The sequence below is a fragment of the Salmo salar genome, unplaced genomic scaffold (assembly GCF_965601325.2).
Source record: "Salmo salar unplaced genomic scaffold, fSalSal1 ptg000306l, whole genome shotgun sequence".
NCBI lineage: Eukaryota > Metazoa > Chordata > Actinopteri > Salmoniformes > Salmonidae > Salmo > Salmo salar.
This window is the reverse complement of record NW_027675347.1, coordinates 1,487,501-1,515,146: the sequence shown is the minus strand read 5'-3', so window position 1 is coordinate 1,515,146 and position 27,646 is coordinate 1,487,501. Positions and strand designations below refer to the sequence as shown.

Genomic DNA, 27,646 nt, shown 5'->3' with positions numbered 1-27,646 from the left:
CCATTATTTAGGGAGGTCACATTGTAGATACACTACACCACCATTATTTAGGGAGGTCACATTGTAGATACACTACACCACCATTATTTAGGGAGGTCACATTGTAGATACTCTACACCACCATTATTTAGGGAGGTCACATTGTAGATACACTACACCACCATTATTTAGGGAGGTCACATTGTAGATTCACTACACCACCATTATTTAGGGAGGTCACATTGCAGATACTCTACACCACCATTATTTAGGGAGGTCACATTGTAGATACTCTACACCACCATTATTTAGGGAGGTCACATTGTAGATACACTACACCACCATTATTTAGGGAGGTCACATTGTAGATACTCTACACCACCATTATTTAGGGAGGTCACATTGTAGATACTCTACACCACCATTATTTAGGGAGGGTCACATTGTAGATACACTTCACCACCATTATTTATGGAGGTCACATTGTAGATTCACTACACCACCATTATTTAGGGAGGTCATATTGTAGATACACTACACCACCATTATTTAGGGAGGTCACATTGTAGATACACTACACCACCATTATTTAGGGAGGTCACATTGTAGATTCACTACACCACCATTATTTAGGGAGGTCACATTGTAGATTCACTACACCACCATTATTTAGGGAGGTCACATTGTAGATACACTACACCACCATTATTTAGGGAGGTCACATTGTAGATTCACTACACCACCATTATTTAGGGAGGTCATATTGTAGATACACTACACCACCATTATTTAGGGAGGTCACATTGTAGATACTCTACACCACCGTTATTTAGGGAGGTCACATTGTAGATACACTACACCACCATTATTTAGGGGGGGTCACATTGTAGATACTCTACACCACCATTATTTAGGGAGGTCACATTGTAGATACACTACACCACCATTATTTAGGGAGGGTAACATTGTAGATACTCTACACCACCATTATTTAGGGAGGTCACATTGTAGATACACTACACCACCATTATTTAGGGAGGTCACATTGTAGATACACTACACCACCATTATTTAGGGAGGGTAACATTGTAGATACTCTACACCACCATTATTTAGGGAGGTCACATTGTAGATACTCTACACCACCATTATTTAGGGAGGTCACATTGTAAATACTCTACACCACCATCTAGAATACAGTAGGACCTCTTTCCATTTGTCCTTTTGAAACACACAGAAAACTATAGTATTTAGCCTAAAGCAGCATGTGATTTTACAGTAGACTATAGATGTAGGCTACTGTATAGTCACATGGCACAGTGTTAAAATGTTAGAGCAGCCCATTGGTCTGAACAAATCCTCTTAGTGAATGTCCCTTAATGAGAAAGAATTATCAAAATGAATGAGAATATTGCATTTTGAAATGCAAATACTATTGAGTCTGTAGACAAATTGAAATAGTGATTCGGACGTCAGTGGATCTGCGTGAGGGATGCATCAGATGAATTAAGGCATTTTGGAGGGGTTGAATGTTGCACCATTGATAAAGCAGATCAACTGAGCTAGGGTTAGAGTTAGGAAGAAAACTACAAAAAGACGCCATATTTGTAGTTCACAACTCTTAAGCCTGACTAACCGATGTCTTTATATAGCCTTGCTACTCTTATTTTCAAATGTATTTTTACTGTTGTTTTATTTCTTTACTTACCTACACACACACACACACACACACACACACACACACACACACACACACACACACACACACACACACACACACACACACACACACACACACACACACACACACACACACACACACACACACACACACACACACACACACACACACACACACACACACTACCTTTTTTTCGCACTATTGGTTAAAGCCTGTAAGGAAGCATTTCACTGTAAGGTCTGTTGCATTCGGCGCACGTGACAAATAAACTTTGATTTGATTTGAGACCTATTTATTAACATAAAGTCCACCACTGTAAGAGTCCTCAGTTGTAGTGAGAACATTGTGTCATATGTTTAAGGGGGGTTTCATGACTGTGATTCCAAAATGTTCCAATGCTGAGGAACTGTGTGTCATTTTTTTCCCAGTACGGGAAAATAAAAATGTATGAAATGTATGCATTCACTACTGTAAGTCGCTCTGGATAAGAGCGTCTGCTAAATGACTAAAATGTAAATGTAAAACTGGAATGGTTTGAATACACCTGGGCTTTCTGTGAAGAACTACAACTCCCTGTTTCACGTTGCATCGCGTCCAGCGACGGCAACCGGAAATGGCGCCGGAATTGTAGTTCTAACCCCTTTGTGGTTTAGTAGAAAGAGGAGGAAGGGAAGCGCTACTAAGGTACACAATAGTAAATGTTGGTAGACAGAAGGTGCTCTTTGGTAAAAGGGGTGAGTTGGTCATCAAAAAGAAAGGAGGACCAAGGCACTCTTCATATAATTGATTAAAATGCCTTTATTAGTATGGCAGGTTCAATAGAAACAATGTTTTTGTTTAGAATAATTATTTATTAAATGTGCTACTTTGACCCCACCATGGCCTCCAGTCTCCCCTCTCCTGCAAAGTGAATTTATCTGAAATGACAAGGCTTGATCTCTGAATGTGTTTCTCTGTAGGCTACATACTGAACCCTTAAAGCTACAATCCTTAGTTACTAATTCCATTATTGGACGGTTAAATTTTGCGGGTGCCAGGCAGAATCAGCTGCAGAAGTTATTCATTTATTTAAAGATGACAATGGTGATCTAGATATTCACATGACAATATTTACACAATAATCTACATTGATGATGGTGATCTAGATATTCACATGACAATATTTGCAAAATAATCTAAATTGACTTGCCTATTTAAATAAAGGTTAAATAAAATATATTTACAAACTCCACAACTAACAGGTCAATAAAAAGACAATACTTTAGAGGAAGCAAACCTGTCTATTCCATTAGACTCTTGGGGAATATCAGGCTCAAGTCAGGTTCTCCTCACCATGACATCAATAGTAAATGACCTGCAACACTGGCCTGTATCACATCTAACAATTAAACAGAAATGTGCTTCTTTCAACCCCAAAAGAGCAAAAAAACATACCATTATAAACAAAGGGGAGGAATACAATGACATCAATTAAAAAGCAATGGACATGTTAAAAACAACACACCATCAGCCTCATTCATCTATTCCTCCATCAATATCACCATCGTTGTTGTAGTCATCACCCTCAGCCTCATTAATCTGTTCCTCCATCAATATCACCATCGTTGTTGTAGTCATCACCATCAGCCTCATTCATCTGTTCCTCCATCAATATCACCATCGTTGTTGTAGTCATCACCCTCAGCCTCATTCATCTATTCCTCCATCAATATCACCATCGTTGTTGTAGTCATCACCCTCAGCCTCATTCATCTATTCCTCCATCAATATCACCATCGTTGTTGTAGTCAACACCCTCAGCCTCATTCATCTGTTCCTCCATCAATATCACCATCGTTGTTGTAGTCATCACCCTCAGCCTCATTCATCTGTTCCTCCATCAATATCACCATCGTTGTTGTAGTCATCACCCTCAGCCTCATTCATCTGTTCCTCCATCAATATCACCATCGTTGTCATCGTCATCGTCGACATCATAATAGTCATCCTCCTCCTCTTCATAGTTTCTGCCCTCAATAATGTTAGTATTAGTTCCTATTAGTCTTATTGTAATGTTGTAAGGCCTCCACGATCAGTTCCTGCTCTGTGTAATGTTGTAAGGCCTCCACGATCAGTTCCTGCTCTGTGTAATGTTGTAAGGCCTCCACGATCAGTTCCTGCTCTGTGTAATGTTGTAAGGCCTCCACGATCAGTTCCTGCTCTGTGTAATGTTGTAAGGCCTCCACGATCAGTTCCTGCTCTGTGTAATGTTGTAAGGCCTCCACGATCAGTTCCTGCTCTGTGTAATGTTGTAAGGCCTCCACGATCAGTTCCTGCTCTGTGTAATGTTGTAAGGCCTCCACGATCAGTTCCTGCTCTGTGTAATGTTGTAAGGCCTCCACGATCAGTTCCTGCTCTGTGTAATGTTGTAAGGCCTCCACGATCAGTTCCTGCTCTGTGTAATGTTGTAAGGCCTCCACGATCAGTTCCTGCTCTGTGTAATGTTGTAAGGCCTCCACAATCAGTTCCTGCTCTGTGTAATGTTGTAAGGCCTCCACGATCAGTTCCTGCTCTGTGTAATGTTGTAAGGCCTCCACGATCAGTTCCTGCTCTGTGTAATGTTGTAAGGCCTCCACGATCAGTTCCTGCTCTGTGTAATGTTGTAAGGCCTCCACGATCAGTTCCTGCTCTGTGTAATGTTGTAAGTCCTCCACGATCAGTTCCTGCTCTGTGTAATGTTGTAAGGCCTCCACGATCAGTTCCTGCTCTGTGTAATGTTGTAAGGCCTCCACGATCAGTTCCTGCTCTGTGTAATGTTGTAAGGCCTCCACGATCAGTTCCTGCTCTGTGTAATGTTGTAAGGCCTCCACGATCAGTTCCTGCTCTGTGTAATGTTGTAAGGCCTCCACGATCAGTTCCTGCTCTGTGTAATGTTGTAAGGCCTCCACGATCAGTTCCTGCTCTGTGTAATGTTGTAAGGCCTCCACGATCAGTTCCTGCTCTGTGTAATGTTGTAAGGCCTCCACGATCAGTTCCTGCTCTGTGTAATGTTGTAAGGCCTCCACGATCAGTTCCTGCTCTGTGTAATGTTGTAAGGCCTCCACGATCAGTTCCTGCTCTGTGTAATGTTGTAAGGCCTCCACGATCAGTTCCTGCTCTGTGTAATGTTGTAAGGCCTCCACGATCAGTTCCTGCTCTGTGTAATGTTGTAAGGCCTCCACGATCAGTTCCTGCTCTGTGTAATGTTGTAAGGCCTCCACGATCAGTTCCTGCTCTGTGTAATGTTGTAAGGCCTCCACGATCAGTTCCTGCTCTGTGTAATGTTGTAAGGCCTCCACGATCAGTTCCTGCTCTGTGTAATGTTGTAAGGCCTCCACGATCAGTTCCTGCTCTGTGTAATGTTGTAAGGCCTCCACGATCAGTTCCTGCTCATGTGAGTAGAACATCTTGGCAGTGAAGACATCATCCTCAATCTACCGCTTCTCTTCACAAAGAGCACCAAGAGCCTTAGCTTGAGGTGAACCTCCCCATCATCCTCTGCTCCTCCTGCTCTCCAGGACCAATCAGTGCTGTCCACCTGCACTGCATCCTCATACACCAGGGCCTGTAGGAGCTGTGAGGACAAACCTCGTCTCCTCAGGTTGTAGTCCTTCACATGTGTTTTTATGCTACTACCGACCGTGGCCTTTTGGACAGGCAGTTGGCAATACCTTGACCATCTATTGATAACAGATAATCAATACCTTGACCATCTATTGATAACAGATAATCAATACCTTGACCATCTATTGATAACAGATAATCAATACCTTGACCATCTATTGATAACAGATAATCAATACCTTGACCATCTATTGATAACAGATAATCAATACATTGACCATCTATTGATAACAGATAATCAATACCTTGACCATCTATTGATAACAGATAATCAATACCTTGACCATCTATTTATAACAGATAATCAATACCATGACCATCTATTGATAACAGATAATCAATACCTTGACCATCTATTGATAACAGATAATCAATACCTTGACCATCTATTGATAACAGATAATCAATACCTTGACCATCTATTTATAACAGATAATCAATACCTTGACCATCTATTGATAACAGATAATCAATACCTTGACCATCAATTAATAACAGATAATCAATAACTTGACCATCAATTAATAACAGATAATCAATACCTTGACCATCTATTGATAACAGATAATCAATACCTTGACCATCAATTAATAACAGATAATCAATACCTTGACCATCGATTGATAACAGATAATCAATACCTTGACCATCTATTGATAACAGATAATCAATACCTTGACCATCTATTAATAACAGATAATCAATACCTTGACCATCTATTAATAACAGATAATCAATACCTTGACCATCGATTGATAACAGATAATCTGTCACAGCTGTTGAAAGGAGTAGACCAAGGTGCAGCGTGGAAGATGTTCATCTTGTATTTATTTTACTCAGAACACTCTGACAATCAAACAAAACGACAGCAAAACAGTTCTGTCAGGTTTCACCAACTAAACAGAAAATAACTACCCACAAGGACAAAGGAAAAACAGGCTGCCTAAGTATGGCTTCCAATCAGAGACAACGAAAGACACCTGCCTCTGATTGGAAACCATACCCGGCCAAAACATAGAAAATAAAACATAGATTGCCCACCCACCTATCACACCCTGGCCTAGCTAAACAGAGAAAACACAGCTCTCCTAGGTCAGAGTGTGACATAATCAATACCTTGACCATCTATTGATAACAGATAATACAGACAGAAAATATGTTAAAGGTAATCCAATCTAAATAAAAAATACATAAAAAATGACCTAAAGCTGCTATAAAATTACTCTGATTACCATCCAACAATAGATCATTAGCAACAGAAACCAAGTTCAGATACAAATAAACATTATTATTGTGTTTGACCACCCAGAATTATCATAGAACTGATATGAGCTGACTTGTTCCTATTGTTGAATATATATCTATAACCTGCATATTTTCAGGCCACAGAGGAACCTCCGTTCTAGCAGCAGACTGAAGGTTCCCTCCAGATTGGTCCTCAATCTGTTCCTCTGCAGTCTGTGGAGTGCAGTCTGGAAGAGACTGCTGGTGGGGGACCATCAATCTGTTCCTCTGCAGTCTGTGGAGTGCAGTCTGGAAGAGACTGCTGGTGGGGGACCATCAATCTGTTACTCTGCAGTCTGTGGAGTGCAGTCTGGAAGAGACTGCTGGTGGGGGACCATCAATCTGTTACTCTGCAGTCTGTGGAGTGCAGTCTGGAAGAGACTGCTGGTGGGGGACCATCAATATGTTACTCTGCAGTCTGGATGAGACTGCTGGTGGGGGACCATCGATGGAGGATGCTGTTCTTCCTCTCCATCGTCTTCAGTTTTCTGTCATCAGAAAGGTTCTAAATACTTTGACCAGGGAGATCAATTATATTCATTGATCTAACAATTACACTGTTAAAAACTGAGGAAGTACCTATCGAACTGCACAAGCTGAAAACCAGCTGTTCCATCTCCACTTTCCTGCTGTGCCCTGAAAATAAAACATGGATTACAGAGGGCATACAATAATGCATGTCGAAAAATAACAACTTTGTTTAGTCATTTGAAATGCATTACATACATTGCAATTGTATGTTGCTGGAGCATTGCAACATATTGCTCCTCCCAGCACAGAGCAGGTTTTTGCCTCTCAAGGGTGACACTGACATTCCTGCCCCAATCCCTAATGGTGTCCAGTGTTGTTCCTACAACATAACAACACTGACATTCCTGCCCCAATCCCTAATGGTGTCCAGTGTTGTTCCTACAACATAACAACACTGACATTCCTGCCCCAATCCCTAATGGTGTCCAGTGTTGTTCCTACAACATAACAACACTGACATTCCTGCCCCAATCCCTAATGGTGTCCAGTGTTGTTCCTACAACATAACAACACTGACATTCCTGCCCCAATCCCTAATGGTGTCCAGTGTTGTTCCCACAACATAACAACACTGATATTCCTGCCCCAATCCCTAATGGTGTCCAGTGTTGTTCCTACAACATAACAACACTGACATTCCTGCCCCAATCCATAATGGTGTCCAGTGTTGTTCCTACAACATAACAACACTGACATTCCTGCCCCAATCCCTAATGGTGTCCAGTGTTGTTCCTACAACATAACAACACTGACATTCCTGCCCCAATCCCTAATGGTGTCCAGTGTTGTTCCTACAACACAACAACACTGACATTCCTGCCCCAATCCCTAATGGTGTCCAGTGTTGTTCCTACAACATAACAACACTGACATTCCTGCCCCAATCCCTAATGGTGTCCAGTGTTGTTCCTACAACATAACAACACTGACATTCCTGCCCCAATCCCTAATGGTGTCCAGTGTTGTTCCTAAAACATAACAACAGTGACAGATGTGACAACATTTCTAATCAATACTGAAATTCTATGCTTAGATTATTGATACAATGGTTTACCTGGAAGAGACTGTGCAATTTCTTCCATTTCCCTTTTTGCCTCTGTTGCAACTTCTGTTGCTGGGGAAACCCTCTATGGCAGAGAGTCCACTACATCAAAACAACAGGAAATGTTAGGAACATCACTAGAGTCAACCAGCATCAAGTAAATGAATAACAATTCCAAGTGTACTAACGTAGCCTCTGGCGTTTTCCCATGGTGGAGAAGTGCATCAGTCAGGAGGTCAATAAGATGGGACGGCCTCATTTCTTTGGTGACCTTCCCAAAGCGCCTCAGATACGACCACAGCCTCTCCATCTGCTCCCCATCTGCCAGTCCAGCACCTTCCACATATCGGGTGTTGAATTTCATCTACAAATATAAAATCATGTCATACCATGGTAAAAGGGTTATTTGGTTAAACCTTATAAAATATGAATAAATACCTACTGATAATATTAATGATCCTGTTCAAGTACCTGACATGGCAAGTCATGTCCATCAGCATGGAAAACTGGAACAACCAATCTGGTCCCATGATTCAATTCAGGAAAGTTTCTCTAAAAAGTTATGGACAAAATGTTCATGTTAAAACTATTGTTGGAGAAACTGCTTTTCAAATGTTAAAGTCAATGAGATCTTGAATAAAAAAGATGAATTACTTGCACATGCAGCTGCATCTGACATCAATGTCCTCCATGAAGATGAGGTTGATGTTCTGGCCTCTCATCCCCTCCTTCATCTCTCAGCAGGTTCACTGCATCTGGCATCAATGTCCTCCATGAAGATGAGGTTGATGTTCTGGCCTCTCATCCCCTCCTTCATCTCTCAGCAGGTTCACTGCATCTGGCATCAATGTCCTCCATGAAGATGAGGTTGATGTTCTGGCCTCTCATCCCCTCCTTCATCTCTCAGCAGGTTCACTGCATCTGGCATCAATGTCCTCCATGAAGATGAGGTTGATGTTCTGGCCTCTCATCCCTTCCTTCATCTCTCAGCAGGTTCACTGCATATGACAAACCACAGAAGAAGTACATCATTATCTGCACTAAATAACTAAATTCAATTTACTAAATTAACTAAATTAATCAACACTGAAGTAAAATACTGAAAAAGAAACTGAAAAAAACTCCTTATTACTGCATCCCACCTTTCAGCCTTTTTCATGTTCAGGAAGTGAAGCGGGTGGTCATGCTGGCAGGAAACCCCAACACGCCTGTCTCCTACAATTTCCTTGTTTTGGGTTTGGACCTGATGGCATTGCCTGCTTGAAATCCATGGCAACCCTAAAATATCTATAATAATATAAAGTACAATACAAGTATTATGTACTGAAATGCTTCCTTGCAGGTTAACCTCTTGACAATGCAACAACAATAGAACAAGTCAGTAGCTAAGTTAATAAAAAGAGTACTACAATAGTAATAAACCCTTCATTCATCAGTATCCTGAACATAGCTGGGTGTTTCTGGGATAGAGGGTTGATATAAAAGTCAGTAATACAATAGTAATAAACCCTTCATTCATCAGTACCCTGAACATAGCTGGGTGTTTCTGGGATAGAGGGTTGATATTAAAGTCAGTACTGCAATAGTAATAAACCCTTCATTCATCAGTACCCTGAACATAGCTGGGTGTTTCTGGGATAGAGGGTTGATATAAAAGTCAGTAATACAATAGTAATAAACCCTTCATTCATCAGTATCCTGAACATAGCTGGGTGTTTCTGGGATAGAGGGTTGATATTAAAGTCAGTACTGCAATAGTAATAAACCCTTCATTCATCAGTATCCTGAACATAGCTGGGTGTTTCTGGGATAGAGGGTTGATATTAAAGTCAGTACTACAATAGTAATAAACCCTTCATTCATCAGTATCCTGAACATAGCTGGGTGTTTCTGGGATAGAGGGTTGATATTAAAGTCAGTACTACAATAGTAATAAACCCTTCATTCATCAGTATCCTGAACACAGCTGGGTGTTTCTGGGATAGAGGGTTGATATTAAAGTCAGTACTACAATAGTAATAAACCCTTCATTCATCAGTATCCTGAACATAGCTCGGTGTTTCTGGGATAGAGGGTTGATATTAAAGTCAGTACTACAATAGTAATAAACCCTTCATTCATCAGTACCCTGAACATAGCTGGGTGTTTCTGGGATAGAGGGTTGATATTAAAGTCAGTACTACAATAGTAATAAACCCTTCATTCATCACTATCCTGAACATAGCTGGGTGTTTCTGGGATAGAGGGTTGATATTAAAGTCAGTACTACAATAGTAATAAACCCTTCATTCATCAGTATCCTGAACATAGCTGGGTGTTTCTGGGGTAGAGGGTTGATATAAAAGTCTATATATTCAGCAATAAAAGTCTATATATTCAGCAATACAGTAAGATTCTGAGACACAATCACTTCCTATTGGTCAGCTGCAGGGAACTGCCCACGTCTCTGAGACACAATCACTTCCTATTGGTCAGCCGCAGGGAACCGCCCACGTCTCTGAGACACAATCACTTCCTATTGGTCAGCCGCAGGGAACCGCCGACGTCTCTGAGACACAATCATTTACTATTGGTCAGCCGCAGGGAACCGCCCACGTCTCAGGAGATATGTATTTTAGGCAGTAAGTAAAACTGCCTAGGCCTTGGAGAATCTGGCCCAAAAAGACAGACCATCTGTTTATCTGTAATGTACTTATCCTCATACAGTTTATCTCCTGGATTAATCTTTGTGTTTTCTGGTTGTGTTGAGTGGGACAATGGAACATAGTGTTTAACATGATCCTATTGTGTATTGGCTTCAAGAAGATATTCACTTTATCCATTACAACAATCTGAGCCCCCTTATCTGCTGGTTTAATCACTATATTTCTAGAGCTTGATTTTTAACCATTTGTAAGGTTAAGCTGATAAAAAAGGTGAGGTTCTGAATAGTGAAAAGGAAGCCACATCCCTACGTATCAGAGTCTGTATAGTTTCTGACTCCAACTGAGGTTCCCAATGTGAGGGGTTTGGAAATAGTATCTGAGGAAAATCTGTTTCATATTCACAATGATCTGATAACTTCAATCTTCTATGATAGACGTGTAGATCCCCTCCGGAGCTCCTCCCAGTCCACCTGTTTAGGAGTTGGTATGAAAGTCTGTTCACCTGTTTAGGAGTTGGTATGAAAGTCAGTCCACCTGTTTAGGAGTTGGTATGAAAGTCAGTCCACCTGTTTAGGAGTTGGTATGAAAGTCAGTCCACCTGTTTAGGAGTTGGTATGAAAGTCAGTCCACCTGTTTAGGAGTTGGTATGAAAGTCAGTCCACCTGTTTAGGAGTTGGTATGAAAGTCAGTCCACCTGTTTAGGAGTTGGTATGAAAGTCAGTCCACCTGTTTAGGAGTTGGTATGAAAGTCAGTCCACCTGTTTAGGAGTTGGTATGAAAGTCAGTCCACCTGTTTAGGAGTCGGTATGAAAGTCAGTCCACCTGTTTAGGAGTCGGTATGGAAGTCAGTCCACCTGTTTAGGAGTTGGTATGAAAGTCAGTCCACCTGTTTAGGAGTCGGTATGGAAGTCAGTCCACCTGTTTAGGAGTTGGTATGAATGTCAGTCCACCTGTTTAGGAGTTGGTATGAAAGTCAGTCCACCTGTTTAGGAGTTGGTATGAAAGTCAGTCCACCTGTTTAGGAGTTGGTATGAAAGTCAGTCCACCTGTTTAGGAGTTGGTATGAAAGTCAGTCCACCTGTTTAGGAGTTGGTATGAAAGTCAGTCCACCTGTTTAGGAGTTGGTATGAAAGTCAGTCCACCTGTTTAGGAGTTGGTATGAAAGTCAGTCCATCTGTTTAGGAGTTGGTATGAAAGTCAGTCCACCTGTTTAGGAGTTGGTATGAAAGTCAGTCCTCTTTCTAGAACCTCACTCTCGGCTTGGTTGAGCCCAATGGGACATTGCTGGTCAAGACCTCAAATGGGTTGTGAAGTAGTATGGACATATTGATGGAACAAGGTCACTAAACTGGTGGATAGACAGGGTAGATCCAAGAGCCTCTGCTGCCATCTAGAGGGGGTTTCTCTGTACTGCTTGACACATGGAGACTCAGTGGAGGCCCAGTGCAAGTGCTCAAAGTAGACTAGTGATTAGAGTGGTGGGTCAGTAACTGGTATGGTCTGATAGACTAGTGGTTAGAGTGGTGGGTCAGTACCTGGTATAGTCAGATAGACTAGTGGTTAGAGTGGTGGGTCAGTAACTGGTATGGTCAGATAGACTAGTGGTTAGAGTGGTGGGTCAGTAACTGGTATGGTCAGATAGACTAGTGGTTAGAGTGGTGGGTCAGTAACTGGTATGGTCAGATAGACTAGTGGTTAGAGTGGTGGGTCAGTAACTGGTATGGTCAGATAGACTAGTGGTTAGAGTGGTGGGTCAGTAACTGGTATGGTCAGATAGACTAGTGGTTAGAGTGGTGGGTCAGTAACTGGTATGGTCAGATAGACTAGTGGTTAGAGTGGTGGGTCAGTAACTGGTATGGTCAGATAGACTAGTGGTTAGAGTGGTGGGTCAGTAACTGGTATGGTCAGATAGACTAGTGGTTAGAGTGGTGGGTCAGTAACTGGTATGGTCAGATAGACTAGTGGTTAGAGTGGTGGGTCAGTAACTGGTATGGTCAGATAGACTAGTGGTTAGAGTGGTGGGTCAGTAACTGGTATAGTCAGATAGACTAGTGGTTAGAGTGGTGGGTCAGTAACTGGTATGGTCAGATAGACTAGTGGTTAGAGTGGTGGGTCAGTAACTGGTATGGTCAGATAGACTAGTGGTTAGAGTGGTGGGTCAGTAACTGGTATGGTCAGATAGACTAGTGGTTAGAGTGGTGGGTCAGTAACTGGTATGGTCAGATAGACTAGTGGTTAGAGTGGTGGGTCAGTAACTGATATGTTGCTGGTTTGAATACCTGAGCCGTGAAGGTAAAAATCTGTTGGTGCCCTTAAGCAAGGCACTTACACCTAATTTGCTCCAGGGGCGCCGTATGGCTGACCCTGTAAAACAACACATTTCTCTGCATCTATCTGGTGTCTGTGACAATAAAACATTATAAAAAGCTAGCCAACATAAAGAAAATGACAGCATTGATTTTTTTAAATTACAACAGTTAATTTAACAATGCTGGTTATAAATCTTGTAGACATTCATCCAAGGACAGCTTGACTTGCATTACATTCTCACTGCAGAAAAATATTCTCATTAAATCACATGACTTCTAGTTAGAGAAAAGGATTCCTGTTAACACGGCCTGCTACAAGCAGGAAACAAGTTATGGACGAACCAGAAATGTAACATATCTGTTTGATAGTAACCCTGGATGATGAATGTGTGAACTATCTTGTCATCTTTTTGGGTAACCACATTGGAACATTCTAGTCTTTAAGGACATAAACTGGCAGAACAGGTTTCAGCAAAGTATGGAGTCATTGTTTTCAGGAAGGTGTACCCATGGTGATAGGAGAGACAGGAGGCAGACTAAGAGCAAAGTTAGCCACCTTAACTACTGTCCTACAAAGACAAACAGCATCTACACAAACAGCCACCTGAACTACTGTCCTACAAAGACAAACAGCATCTACACAAACAGCCACCTGAACTACTGTCCTACAAAGACAAACAGCATCTACACAAACAGCCACCTGGACTACTGTCCTACAAAGACATACAGCATCTACACACACAGCCACCTGAACTACTGCCCTAGAAAAGACAAGGAGCAGTCTACACAAACAGCCACCTGAACTACTGCCCTAGAAAAGACAAGGAGCAGTCTACACAAACAGCCACCTGAACTACTGCCCTAGAAAAGACAAGGAGCAGTCTACACACACAGCCACCTGAACTACTGCCCTAGAAAAGACAAGGAGCAGTCTACACACACAGCCACCTGAACTACTGCCCTAGAAAAGACAAGGAGCAGTCTACACAAACAGCCACCTGAACTACTGCCCTACAAAGACAAGGAGCAGTCTACACAAACAGCCACCTGAACTACTGCCCTAGAAAAGACAAGGAGCAGTCTACACACACAGCCATCTGAACTACTGCCCTAGAAAAGACAAGGAGCAGTCTACACAAACAGCCACCTGAACTACTGCCCTAGAAAAGACAAGGAGCAGTCTACACACACAGCCACCTGAACTACTGCCCTAGAAAAGACAAGGAGCAGTCTACACAAACAGCCACCTGAACTACTGCCCTAGAAAAGACAAGGAGCAGTCTACACAAACAGCCACCTGAACTACTGCCCTAGAAAAGACAAGGAGCAGTCTACACAAACAGCCACCTGAACTACTGCCCTAGAAAAGACAAGGAGCAGTCTACACAAACAGGCCACCTAAACTACTGCCCTAGAAAAGACAAGGAGCAGTCTACACAAACAGCCACCTGAACTACTGCCCTAGAAAAGACAAGGAGCAGTCTACACAAACAGCCACCTGAACTACTGCCCTAGAAAAGACAAGGAGCAGTCTACACACACAGCCATCTGAACTACTGCCCTAGAAAAGACAAGGAGCAGTCTACACAAACAGCCACCTGAACTACTGCCCTAGAAAAGACAAGGAGCAGTCTACACAAACAGCCACCTGAACTACTGCCCTAGAAAAGACAAGGAGCAGTCTACACAAACAGCCACCTGAACTACTGCCCTAGAAAAGACAAGGAGCAGTCTACACACACAGCCACCTGAACTACTGCCCTAGAAAAGACAAGGAGCAGTCTACACACACAGCCACCTGAACTACTGCCCTAGAAAAGACAAGGAGCAGTCTACACAAACAGCCACCTGAACTACTGCCCTAGAAAAGACAAGGAGCAGTCTACACAAACAGCCACCTGAACTACTGCCCTAGAAAAGACAAGGAGCAGTCTACACAAACAGCCACCTGAACTACTGCCCTAGAAAAGACAAGGAGCAGTCTACACACACAGTGAATCTGAGAAAAATGGTTTCAAGTTTGTTTTTTAGTCCATGCATATCAACCATGACCACTGATCTGACCTATGACCCCTAAAACACAAAAGAAAAGTGTAATATCTAGAAATCTGAATGTGTTTATCCAGCTTTCTTGTTGTTTTTCTGTTTGATGGAACTAGTTGAGAGTTCTGTGTTATTTCTTATTTTATGTACCTTTACTTAACCAGGTGGCCAGTTGAGAACAAGTTCTCATTTACAACTGCGACCTGGCCAAGATAAAGCAAAGCAGTGTGACACAAACAACACAGAGTTACACATGGGATAAATGTCACGTCCTGACCAGTAAAAGGGGTTATTTGTTATTGTAGTTTGGTCTGGGCGTGGCAGGGGGGGTGTTTGTTTTGTGTGTTTCGGGGTTTTGATGTATGTTCTATATTTTCTATTTCTATGTTTATTCTAGGTTTCTCTTTCTATGTTGTATTTTTTCAATGACCTCCAATTAGAGGCAGCTGGTGGTTGTTGTCTCTAATTGGAGGCCATATTTAGTGTGTTCGTTTTCACTTGTGTTTGTGGGTGGTTGTTTCCGGTTTAGTCTGTGCACCTTACTGGACTGTTATCGTCGTTATTTTGTTTGAGTGTGTTTACCTTCAATAAATATGAAGATGAGCAATATACCCGCTGCATATTGGTCCGATGATTTTTCCTCTTCAGACGATGAAGTTTATGACAATTAACAAACGTACAGTCAATAATACAATAGAAAAGTCTATATACAGTGTGTGCAAATGTAGTAAGATTAGGGAGGTAAGGCAATAAATAGGCCAGAGTGGAGAAATAATTACAATTTAGCAATTAAACACTGGAGTGATAGATGTGCAGAAGATGAATGTGCAAGTAGAGATACTGGGGTGCAAAGGATAACAAAAAAAACAAAATGGGGATGAGGCAGTTGGTTGGGCAATTTACAGATGGGCTATGTACAGGTGCAATGATCGGTAAGCTGCTCTGACAGCTGATGCTTAAAGTTAGTGAGGGAGATGTGAGTCTCCAGCTTCAGTGATTTTTGCAGTTCGTTCCAGTCATTGGCAGCAGGGAACTGGAAGGAAAGGCGGCCAAAGGAGGAATTGGCTTTGGACGTGACCAGTGAAATATACCTGCTGGAGCGCATGCTACGGGTGGGTGCTGCTATTGTGACCAGTGAGCTGAGATAAGGCGTGGCTTTACCTAGCAAAGGACCTGGAGCCAGTGGGTTTGGCGACGAATATGAAGCGAGGGCCAGCCAACGAGAGCATACAGGTCGCAGTGATGGGTAGTATATCGGGCTTTGGTGACAAAACGGATGGCACTGTGATAGACTACATCAAATTTTCTGAGTAGAGTGTTGGAGGATATTTTGTAAATGACATCACCGAAGTCAAGGATCGGTAGGATAGTCAGTTTTACAAGGGTATGTTTGGCAGCATGAGTGAAGGATGCTTTGTTGCAGAGTTGTATGGCATTGAAGGTCGTTTGGAGGTTTGTTAACACAGTGTCCAAAGAAGGGCCAGATGTATACAGAATGGTGTCGTCTGCGTAGAGGTGGATCAGAGACTCACCGGCAGCAAGAGCGACATCATTGATGTATATAGAGAAAAGAGTTGGCCCGAGAATTGAACCCTGTGGCACCCCCATAGAGACTGCCAGAGGTCCGGACAACAGGCCCTCCGATTTGACACACTGAACTCTATCTGAGAAGTAGTTGGTGAACCAGGCGAGGCAATCATTTGAGAAACCAAGGCTGTTGAGTCTGCTGATAAGAATACGGTGATTGACAGAGTCGAAAGCCTTGGCCAGGTCGATGAAGACGGCTGCACAGTATTTTCTTTTATCAATGGCGGTTATGATATCGTTGAGGACCTTGAGCGTGGCTGAGGTGCACCCATGGTCAGCTCTGAAACCAGATTGCATAGCGGAGAAGGTACGGTGGGATTCGAGATGGTCGGTGATCTGTTTATTAACTTGGCTTTCGAAGACTTTAGAAAGGCAGGGCAGGATAGATATAGGTCTTTAACAGTTAGGGTCTAGAGTGTCACCCCCTTTGAAGAGGGGGATGACCGCGGCAGCTTTCCAGTCTTTAGCGATCTCAGACGATACGAAAGAGAGGTTGAACAGGCTAGTTATGTAGTTGTGTTTTCATGTTTTGAATGTTGTATTGCAGTAGGCCTAACCCTCACCAATTATTCTGGTGATGGAGAGAGACACCAGACAAGACACAGAGACAGCAACAGAAGAATAGGATATGATGGAGAGACACCAGACAAGACACAGAGACAGCAACAGAAGAATAGGATATGTGTGTGAGAGAGAGAGAGAGAGAGAGAGAGAGAGAGAGAGAGAGAGAGAGAGAGAGAGAGAGAGAGAGAGAGAGAGAGAGAGACTTTAATCAGTTTGGCTCATTGGACAGGTCAGAGTCTATGTTTGAAGTTGTTGAGTCATTTTTGGCAATACACTGGTGTTGTATTCATGGTTTTAGCTGTTGAAATTCCGTCCCGGACCCCCCTACTGGCTATGGGCTAAGCCACCAATGTCTTCACATCCTAGGGGAGAGAGGAGCTGCTACCCCTGGGGAGAGAGGAGCTGCCTCCCCTGGGGAGAGAGGAGCTGCTACCCCTGGGGAGAGAGGAGCTGCTACCCCTGGGGAGATAGGAGCTGCTACCCCTGGGGAGAGTGGAGCTGCTACCCCTGGGGAGAGAGAGGAGCTGCTACCCCTGGGGTGAGAAGAACTGCAACCAGCAGAGACTGCGACCATGCTCGGGAAGAGCTTAGTGATTGGTGATTGTTGGGGCATGATTGGCAGGAGCTTCAGTAATGAAGACTGCTGCACTTGCTGATGTTTCACAATATGCCACGGCCGTCTCAGTCACCAGGTCTCAACACAATAGAACACCACCATCCCTCCAATAGACTTCCAGACAGTTGTAGAATGTTTGCCAAGGCACATTGTAAGAGCTGTAAAGAGAGAGGGACTCGGAGAGAGAACAGGTAGAACCTGATATGTAAATGAGCAGAGCAAACGAAAGCAACTTTCAACGACCGAATGATCATTCAGACTGTTTCTATTGAGAGATAAAAGGTAAGACGACGATTGTTGTGTGTATTAATATAGTTGATATTGTTATGTGTATTAATATAGTTGCTGATATTGTTATGTGTATTCATATAGTTGATGATATTTTTGGTGGACAGTGTTATAATAGTCCTACTCTCCTTAAAATGTTTTGGATATAAATTAGATGCGTGGGGTGAATTCGTTCTGTGCCCATCTGTGTGCCCCAGGGTGATCGCTCCTACACTATCTACAATCTAAAAGGGTTCTTTGGCTGTCCCCATAGGAGAACCCTTTGTAGAACATATTTTGGTACTAGGTAGAACACTTTTGGGTTCCGTGGAGAACCCTTTCCACAGAGGGTTCTACATGGAAGCCAGAAGGGTTCTACCTGGAACCCAAAAGCGTTCTCCTATGGGGACGGCAGGAGCACCCGTTTGGAACCCTTTATTCTAAGAGTGTACTGTATCATAGGTCTATAGACTTGTCTTCTCAAAACAGGCTTAAAACACAACAAGTAACAAACAAACATGTTCTCTTTATAATCTACAGTTAACTCTTTTCACTCAGGAAGGTATGTTTTGTGAAAGAGAGACAAAAAAATATTGTTCGAGAGACTAACAACAACTTACACTTCCTCAAAACAGGTTGTGTGTATTCATTAGTGCCCACCGTAGCAAAACGTTTGGCAACAGAAACCGTTTAGGTCACATTGTACAGCGTTTAGAGTAAACGGTTTATGTTTTATTTAACATCTTAAAACTGTTGGCTGTGGAGTAAACTAATGAATACAACCCAGGTTGTCGCCTACGACTCGGCATGTTGATACCTGCCTCTTGCTGAAACCTGAACGTAGCCTGAGGGGTATACTATGATACAGGCTTGATATACTGGTTTTCTAAAGCTAGCCAGCTTCAGTTAGCTTCACATTCCAGCTCAGGCCTCACCCATCAGAATATACAGAACAGAACAGAAAATAATCGCAATGAAGTCAGGTTACAAGGTGAGAATCCTGCCAGGGATTATTGTAAAGTGTGTAGATAAATTAAATGTAATGTTAGTATAGTGAATGACAGTAAAACACTCCCAACAGTCTACTACTACTGAGACAGGTTGGTGTAATGTTAGTATAGTGAATGACAGTAAAACACTCCTAACAGTCTACTACTACTGAGACAGGTTGGTGTAATGTTAGTATAGTGAATGACAGTAAAACACTCCTAACAGTCTACTACTACTGAGACAGGTTGGTGTAATGTTAGTATAGTGAATGACAGTAAAACACTCCTAACAGTCTACTACTACTGAGACAGGTTGGTGTAATGTTAGTATAGTGAATGACAGTAAAACATTCCTAACAGTCTACTACTACTGAGACAGGTTGGTGTAATGTTAGTATAGTGAATGACAGTAAAACACTCCTAACAGTCTACTACTACTGAGACAGGTTGGTGTAATGTTAGTATAGTGAATGACAGTAAAACACTCCTAACAGTCTACTACTACTGAGACAGAAAACTCAAGTCTGAAATTTCTAAGTGGAAATTACAAGCTTCAGAAGCCTTTTTAAACCTCAAATACACTACAAGTTTTACATTTCCTGCATTGCTGGAAAGTTCTTCTGCAGTGGGGGGTGATCAAATTAAGATCCTACATCTGTACACATAATTGTACATGGGGATATGCATGGGGGTCTATAACATCCAATCACAGAGGTTTACATCAGCTGACAGTTGCAATGTTATTGCTAATAACTCAAACTGCCCTTTTCAGATAAAGACATAAACTCTGTACAGATGTAGGATCTTAATTTGATCACCCTGTTGCAGAAAAACTAAACTTGTAGTGTATTTGAGTGTAATTAAACTTTAGAAAAGGTTTCTGAAGATGATAAATTCCACTTTTCCATTTTAAAACTGTTCATTAATTATAATCCACACAATAATTCAAATGTCCTGTTTCTGCAGGATTATTTTCCTGGTGTAGCAAACTGGCTCAAATTAAGATCCAACATCTGCAGCAATATACCTCTCTCTAATGTATATGGCTCTATTGAGATTCACTTTTGACCATTTGACATCTTGTATTTCCTGTTGTTTAGGCTGGTTGAATGAGTTGCCTGTGAAAGCTACTTCATCTGCAAGAAAACAGGCGGCTGCACCAGTGACTGTCAGAAGTTTTGTGATTTCCTCATATGAACGTGAAAGTAAGGGTGTTGTCTACGCAGTTACAAAAATGGCTGTTGAAACTGTGGCACATATTTCTCGGTGACATTGAATAAATGTGTTGGTATGTAGGAAAGACGGGCAGACTCTCGTACTGTTGGTCTAGACTACCTACAAACTATTATAAGGCTATGATCACTTATCATGCCGACAAACCTGATGGTCTCTGTGAACTGATCTGAACAGGTTTAGACTGGTCATCTATGATATGTAGGTTATATACAGTACATTCTCTGTCCTGCTACTGGTAGGGCTATAACATTATGTTGATCTGAAGAGGTTTAGACTGGTCATCTATGATATGTAGGTTATATACAGTACATTCTCTGTTCTTCTACTGGTAGGACTATAACATTATGTTGATCTGAACAGCTTTAGACTGGTCATCTGTGATATGTAGGTTATATACAGTACATTCTCTGTCCTGCTACTGGTAGGACTATAACATTATGTTGATCTGAACAGGTTTAGACTGGTCATCTGTGATATGTAGGTTATATACAGTACATTCTCTGTCCTGCTACTGGTAGGACTATAACATTATGTGAACTGATCTGAACAGGTTTAGACTGGTCATCTATGATATGTAGGTTATATACAGTACATTCTCTGTCCTGCTACTGGTAGGACTATAACATTATGTTGATCTGAACAGGTTTAGGCTGGTCATCTATGATATGTAGGTTATATACAGTACATTCTCTGTCCTGCTACTGGTAGGACTATAACATTATGTTGATCTGAACAGGTTTAGGCTGGTCATCTATGATATGTAGGTTATATACAGTACATTCTCTGTCCTGCTACTGGTAGGACTATAACATTATGTTGATCTGAACAGGTTTAGGCTGGTCATCTATGATATGTAGGTTATATACAGTACATTCTCTGTCCTGCTACTGGTAGGACTATAACATTATGTTGATCTGAACAGGTTTAGACTGGTCATCTATGATATGTAGGCTATAGCCGAGGTATAGACCTTGATCTGCATATCACTAACAAACTGCTATTATACATTATAACCTAGTTTACTTTACATAATATAACATCTCTCACTTGATGCAAAAAAACTTTCTGAATGGATCAACAATTTCCTCCTCAGATCAATCATGTCCGTTTTAGCCCTTCTGTCTACATTCTCAGATACGTTTAGAAAAGAACAGATTGAAAGACAATAAATAGCCTACTGTTAGTGAATACAAATAATTGTGAGACATGGCCTTGTGTTGCTGTACTGTCTATAACTACCTTAACAAACAGTGACTTATTATTATTATTATTATTATTATTGTTGCTGTACTGTCTATAACTACCTTAACAAACAGAGAGTAATTATTATTATCATTATTATTATTATTATTGTTGTTGTTGTTGTTCTGTCTATAACTACCTTAACAAACAGAGACTTATTATTATTATTATTATTATTATTATTATTATTATTATTGTTGCTGTACTGTCTATAACTACCTTAACAAACAGTGAATTATTATTATTATTATTATTATTATTATTATTATTATTATTGTTGTTGCTGTACTGTCTATAACTACCTTGACAAACAGTGACTTATTATTATTATTATTATTATTATTGTTATTATTATTATTGTTGTTGTTGTTGTTCTGTCTATAACTACCTTAACAAACAGAGACTTATTATTATTATTATTATTATTATTATTATTATTATTATTATTATTATTATTGTTGTTGTTCTGTCTATAACTACCTTAACAAACAGTGACTAATTATTATTATTATTATTATTATTATTATTATTATTATTATTATTATTATTATTATTATTGTTGCTGTACTGTCTATAACTACCTTAACAAACAGTGACTTATTATTATTATTATTATTATTATTATTATTGTTGCTGTACTGTCTATAACTACCTTAACAAACAGTGACTTATTATTATTATTATTATTATTATTATTATTATTATTATTATTGTTGCTGTACTGTCTATAACTACCTTAACAAACAGTAACTTATTATTATTATTATTATTATTATTATTATTATTATTATTGTTATTGTTATTGTTGTTGTTCTGTCTATAACTACCTTAACAAACAGTGACTTATTATTATTATTGACAGTTACCATGGAGATTAAATGTCACAACAACATGTTCATGTGATGCTTTAAATCACCTGACTGTTTCTATGTATCTGTTAGTAAATGTTTTATTTCTCTAAGAGATAATGAATACATGACAACAATTGACATTCAAGAACTAGTTGTTACTGTGTTAACCACAACCAACATGCTGGATCTCTGTTTAGTTGTCACTGTGTTAACCACAACCAACATGCTGGATCTCTGTTTAGTTGTCACTGTGTTAACCACAACCAACATGCTGGATCTCTGTTTAGTTGTCACTGTGTTAACCACAACCAAAATGCTGGATCTCTGTTTAGTTGTCACTGTGTTAACCACAACCAACATGCTGGATCTCTGTTTACAGGGGTCAGTGCTCTAAAATGAGTCTCTCTGGGGAGAGAGAGGAGGGGGGCCCTGCCTCTAAAATGCGTCTCTCTGGGGGACATGACACCAAAGCTAAGAGGTAAGATGACAATTTTATGAAGAATTTATTAAGTTTATTTCCAAAATAAATAGCTATCTTAAGATGAATGCAGTTACTGTAAATCACTCTGGATAAGAGCATCTGCTAAATCAGGGGTTCTCAATCCGGGGTCTGTGGAGGTACTGCAGGGGCTCCACGGCACCGACTGTACTCGTTGCAATGTAAGACATTTGATAGAATTTTCACATGACACGACCACTTTGCCTACTCTTAAATTATTGCTAATATAATGAAATGCATATATTTTTTTAACAAATTCTTATACTTTTTCAAGCAGAATTTTGACAATATTATCGTTATATCAACACACTCTTCACACCCGTTTAACAACTCTAAATTCAAACCAGCCACCTTTCGGCGACAGGTCCAACTCCTTAGCCGCTGGGCGAAAACCTCAGTTAATCTTCAGAAATTAATAGCATGAGTTAATCTGCCCAAATGAAGACAAAATGCTTTGGAGACATACATGGTATCACTTGTTACACATAATTATTATACATAAATCATTGTCAAAAGCACAAGACATACTGTTGCATGTAGGTCTATTTAATTTATGGATTGATCCTACAGAAATATGAAAACATTATTTTTAACTACTACCAAGCATTTACATGTGGCTCAGGAACCACTGACTCACTGCATTATTCTATAGTATTATCAAGACACCTGCTGTTAACTCTTAACTACTTAGGACAGCTCACGATGTGTCCTAAATATCTGCCGACTAGGTGGGACTAGAGACTTCATGCATAGCTTTAATTTATACCCATAAGTGTAAAATGTCTTTATTCTCAGCACTTATACGACCAATTTTCTACTCTGAGACGCTTTATGGATATTGTTATAATAAAACGTAGAATGTTTGTTTAACATAAAGAAAAATGAATATTACTAATGTAACCCACTGTAAAGACTGGGTTTAGTTGATTGTGTTGCACTGCTCATGTCCACGTTCTGGAACTGTCCGCGTCCCCGTACAGAACTGTCCGCGTTCACGTCCGGTGTGGCGCCGATGCATTTTGTCCGGTTACGCGCAGAGTGGGCTGAGGTGATTTTGGGGAATAACGACAGAGTTTGTTACAGTGTTGACACGCCAAACTTTATTGTTCAATTTGCTTTTTGCTTTACGGTCAGGGACAGTATGAGTGTAGCGAGATCCTTTTCACTCTCTATCCTTGTTTCATTTTGTGGTTCACCGGATTCGTCATCATCATTGAGACGAACGACAGATGAACGACCTGCTAGCTAGCCAAGCTAGTCGGTACAGCTAGGTAAGCTAGCTAGCTACTCTACCAGCAGCATCCTAGTTATCCTAGCTAGTCGGTACAGCTAGGTAAGCTAGCTAGCTACTCTACCAGCAGCATCCTAGTTATCCTAGCTAGTCGGTACAGCTATGTAAGCTAGCTAGCTACTCTACCAGCAGCATCCTAGTTATCCTAGCTAGTCGGTACAGCTGGGTAAGCTAGCTAGCAACTCTACCAGCAGCATCCTAGTTATCCTAGCTAGTCGGTACAGCTAGGTAAGCTAGCTAGCTACTCTACCAGCAGCATCCTAGTTATCCTAGCTAGTCGGTACAGCTAGGTAAGCTAGCTAGCTACTCTACCAGCAGCATCCTAGTTATCCTATCTTCCCTCTCTTATTGACGGATGCTGGCTACCTCTGTCCGGTTCTCCTCTCTTCACTAGATGGACGGTAACTTTATTGTTTAACCCTTCTGTGTCCAAGGACCGAACTTTTGAATATTTTTTTCGGGGCGCCTCAACTAGGCTGGACACGTTCCGTTTTTTTTTTTATTCTCAGCTGCCTCGCCAATGTCTAAGTGAATTAATAACTTTTAATTGTTAAATATTTCCAATAGATGGCAGCATAAGACCACAAAGCATCAGTTACAAGCAGCAATATGATTGACATAAAATAGCATGCAACCACAGACTATATGTCCCATGATTTTCTAAAATTGGCACTGATTACTTTAGTTAGCTATATATCTCGTAATGGGCCTGTGTTGCTTTCGGGAGAACAAAAATAGTGACTATAGCAGGTATTGAACACCGGGTAAATTATCACTAGTCAGAACCTCAACCTTAGTATACATACATTATAAAACATCATCTTAATATCTGATATTGCGAGTAAACAAACTCGGAATAGAAAAGACAAGAGTGCGTCTTCCAGCCCTCCAATAAATTACATCATTCAACCCTCCCAGTTAGTAGATTTACCCCAACATGCCCCTGGAGAAGGCAGAGTGACGACACCAGCTTTTTACCGGGGCTGAGTTGACTACTAGAGAGAGAAGGCAGAGTGACGACACCAGCTTTTTACCGGGGCTGAGTTGACTACTAGAGAGAGAAGGCAGAGCGATGACACCAGCTTTTTACCGGGGCTGAGTTGACTACTAGAGAGAGAAGGCAGAGTGACGACACCAGCTTTTTACTGGGGCTGAGTTGACTACTAGAGAGAGAAGGCAGAGCGATGACACCAGCTTTTTACCGGGGCTGAGTTGACTACTAGAGAGAGAAGGTAGAGTGACGACACCAGCTTTTTACCGGGGCTGAGTTGACTACTAGAGAGAGAAGGCAGAGCGACGACACCAGCTTTTTACCGGGGCTGAGTTGACTACTAGAGAGAGAAGACAGAGCGGCTCGATGCTGTTTGATGAATTTGACAATGAATGTACCTGGAAAATACGTTTTTCTCAACTAGAGGTGACTGAATTAATGTTCAGACTTATTGATAATCGTTATATTAATGAACTATAATTTCAAAACATGAGCATAAAAACAGGTAATAATAAACATGAATCATCATTATATTACTTCACAGTAATCTGTTAAATGCTTTTTCAGTCCTTCCTCTTGCATTAGCAGTGTGGAAAGGGACAGAAAGAAGCTCACAGGAGTTTTCCTGTGAGGGGGAGTGGTGGTGTATCCAGGGAGAAAACTAAACTAATATTCTGAAATGTCATTTGTGGTCTTATGCTGCCATCTATTGGAATTATTTAGCAACTGCAGTAGTACTGAATAATGTGTAATTCTTTATTAAAGTAGTAATTACTCAGAATTGCAAAATATAACATTTTCTAGTTCCTTTTACCACTTATAATAAAATAAAATGTTTATAGCATAACAAACAATTAAACTGACATAAAACAAAAACACCATACATTTAGTTAATTATATATATAACAACTATTTATTTAGATGGGTGACATTATCTGCCAAAGCAACAGCCCTGTAGACAAAGAAGAGCTCTCCAGTAGGAACCAAAATATTCAAAGGACATTTTCTCAAAAGTGATGTTACAAGTTAATCAACATTCAAAGCAGAATTACTTTCCCATTGTTCCTCAACTGTAGTGTCTGATATACCATTTTCTAGCTCTGAGTCTCTACTTTTATCCAACGTAAAAAACACCATTTCAAATGTTGCTACATATGACGAATTGAAACGGTCACAGTTGAGAGGCAGGCAGATATATACAATTTTGTAAAAAAATATTATTATTTGTCTTCTCTGAAATGAAATCATTAAGTTATAGATTTTTAAACAAATACATGTCTGTCATTGAACAACCCAATGTCATGATTAGATAGTGAAAAACACACCAAGCTCAGAGTAGATGAAAGATGTAATGTTTGTCTCTGTTGTGTTGAAGTCCAATAAAGGAGGAGACACCAGCCTCCCCTGTCTGTCTCTGTCTCTGTCTGTCTCTGTCTATCTCTGTTTGTCTGTCCCGCTTTCTGTCTGTCTGTCTGTCTGTCTGTCTGTCTGTCTGTCTGTCTGTCTGTCTGTCTGTCTGTCTGTCTGTCTGTCTGTCTGTCTGTCTGTCTGTCTGTCTGTCTCTTTCTGTCTGTCTGTCTCTGACTGTCTGTCCCGCTTTCTGTCTGTGTCTCTGTATCTTTCTGTCTGTGTCTCTGTCTGTCTGTCTGTCTGTATCTTTCTGTCTGTGTCTCTGTCTGTCTGTTTGTCTGTCTTTGCCTGTCTCTGACTGTCTGTCCCGCTTTCAGTCTGTCTGTCTCTCTTGGTCTGTATGTGTCTGTCTGTGTCTGTCTGTCTCTGTCTCTGTCTCTGTCTATCTCTGTTTGTCTGTCCCGCTTTCTGTCTGTCTGTCTGTCTGTCTGTCTGTCTGTCTGTCTGTCTGTCTGTCTGTCTGTCTGTCTGTCTGTCTGTCTGTCTGTCTGTCTGTCTGTCTCTGTGTCTGTCTGTGTGTGTCTCTGTGTCTCTCTGTGTCTGTTTATGTCTGTCTCTGTCTGTCTGTCTATCTGTCTGTCTGTCTCTTTGCCTGTCTCTCTGTCTGTGTGTATTTCGCTGTCTGTCTGTCTGTCTGTCTGTCTGTCTGTCTGTCTGTCTGTCTGTCTGTCTGTCTGTCTGTCTGTCTTTCTCTGTCTGTCTCTGTCTGTATGTGTGTCTCTGTCTCACTGTCTCTGTGTCTGTGTGTGTCTCTCTCTGTCTCTCTGTCTGTCTGTCTGTCTGTCTGTCTGTCTGTCTGTCTGTCTGTCTGTCTGTCTGTCTGTCTGTCTGTCTGTCTGTCTGTCTGTATGTGTCTGTCTGTGTCTGTCTCTGTCTATCTCTGTTTGTCTGTCCCGCTTTCTGTCTGTCTGTCTGTCTGTCTGTCTGTCTGTCTGTCTGTCTGTCTG

The 27,646-nt window shown here is 41.1% G+C and overlaps 2 long non-coding RNA genes across 2 annotated transcripts in view; both read left to right on the top strand.

Moving 5' to 3' along the window:
• LOC145875697 (uncharacterized) overlaps positions 1 to 27,646 on the top strand; it is a 211,235-nt gene that overhangs the window by 23,781 nt on the left and 159,808 nt on the right. The window lies entirely within an intron of this gene.
• On the top strand, positions 18,022 to 23,368 carry LOC145875644 (uncharacterized). Its single transcript, XR_014391290.1, has 3 exons — positions 18,022 to 18,205; positions 20,280 to 20,384; positions 22,888 to 23,368. It is a non-coding gene; the product is annotated as an uncharacterized LOC145875644 (long non-coding RNA).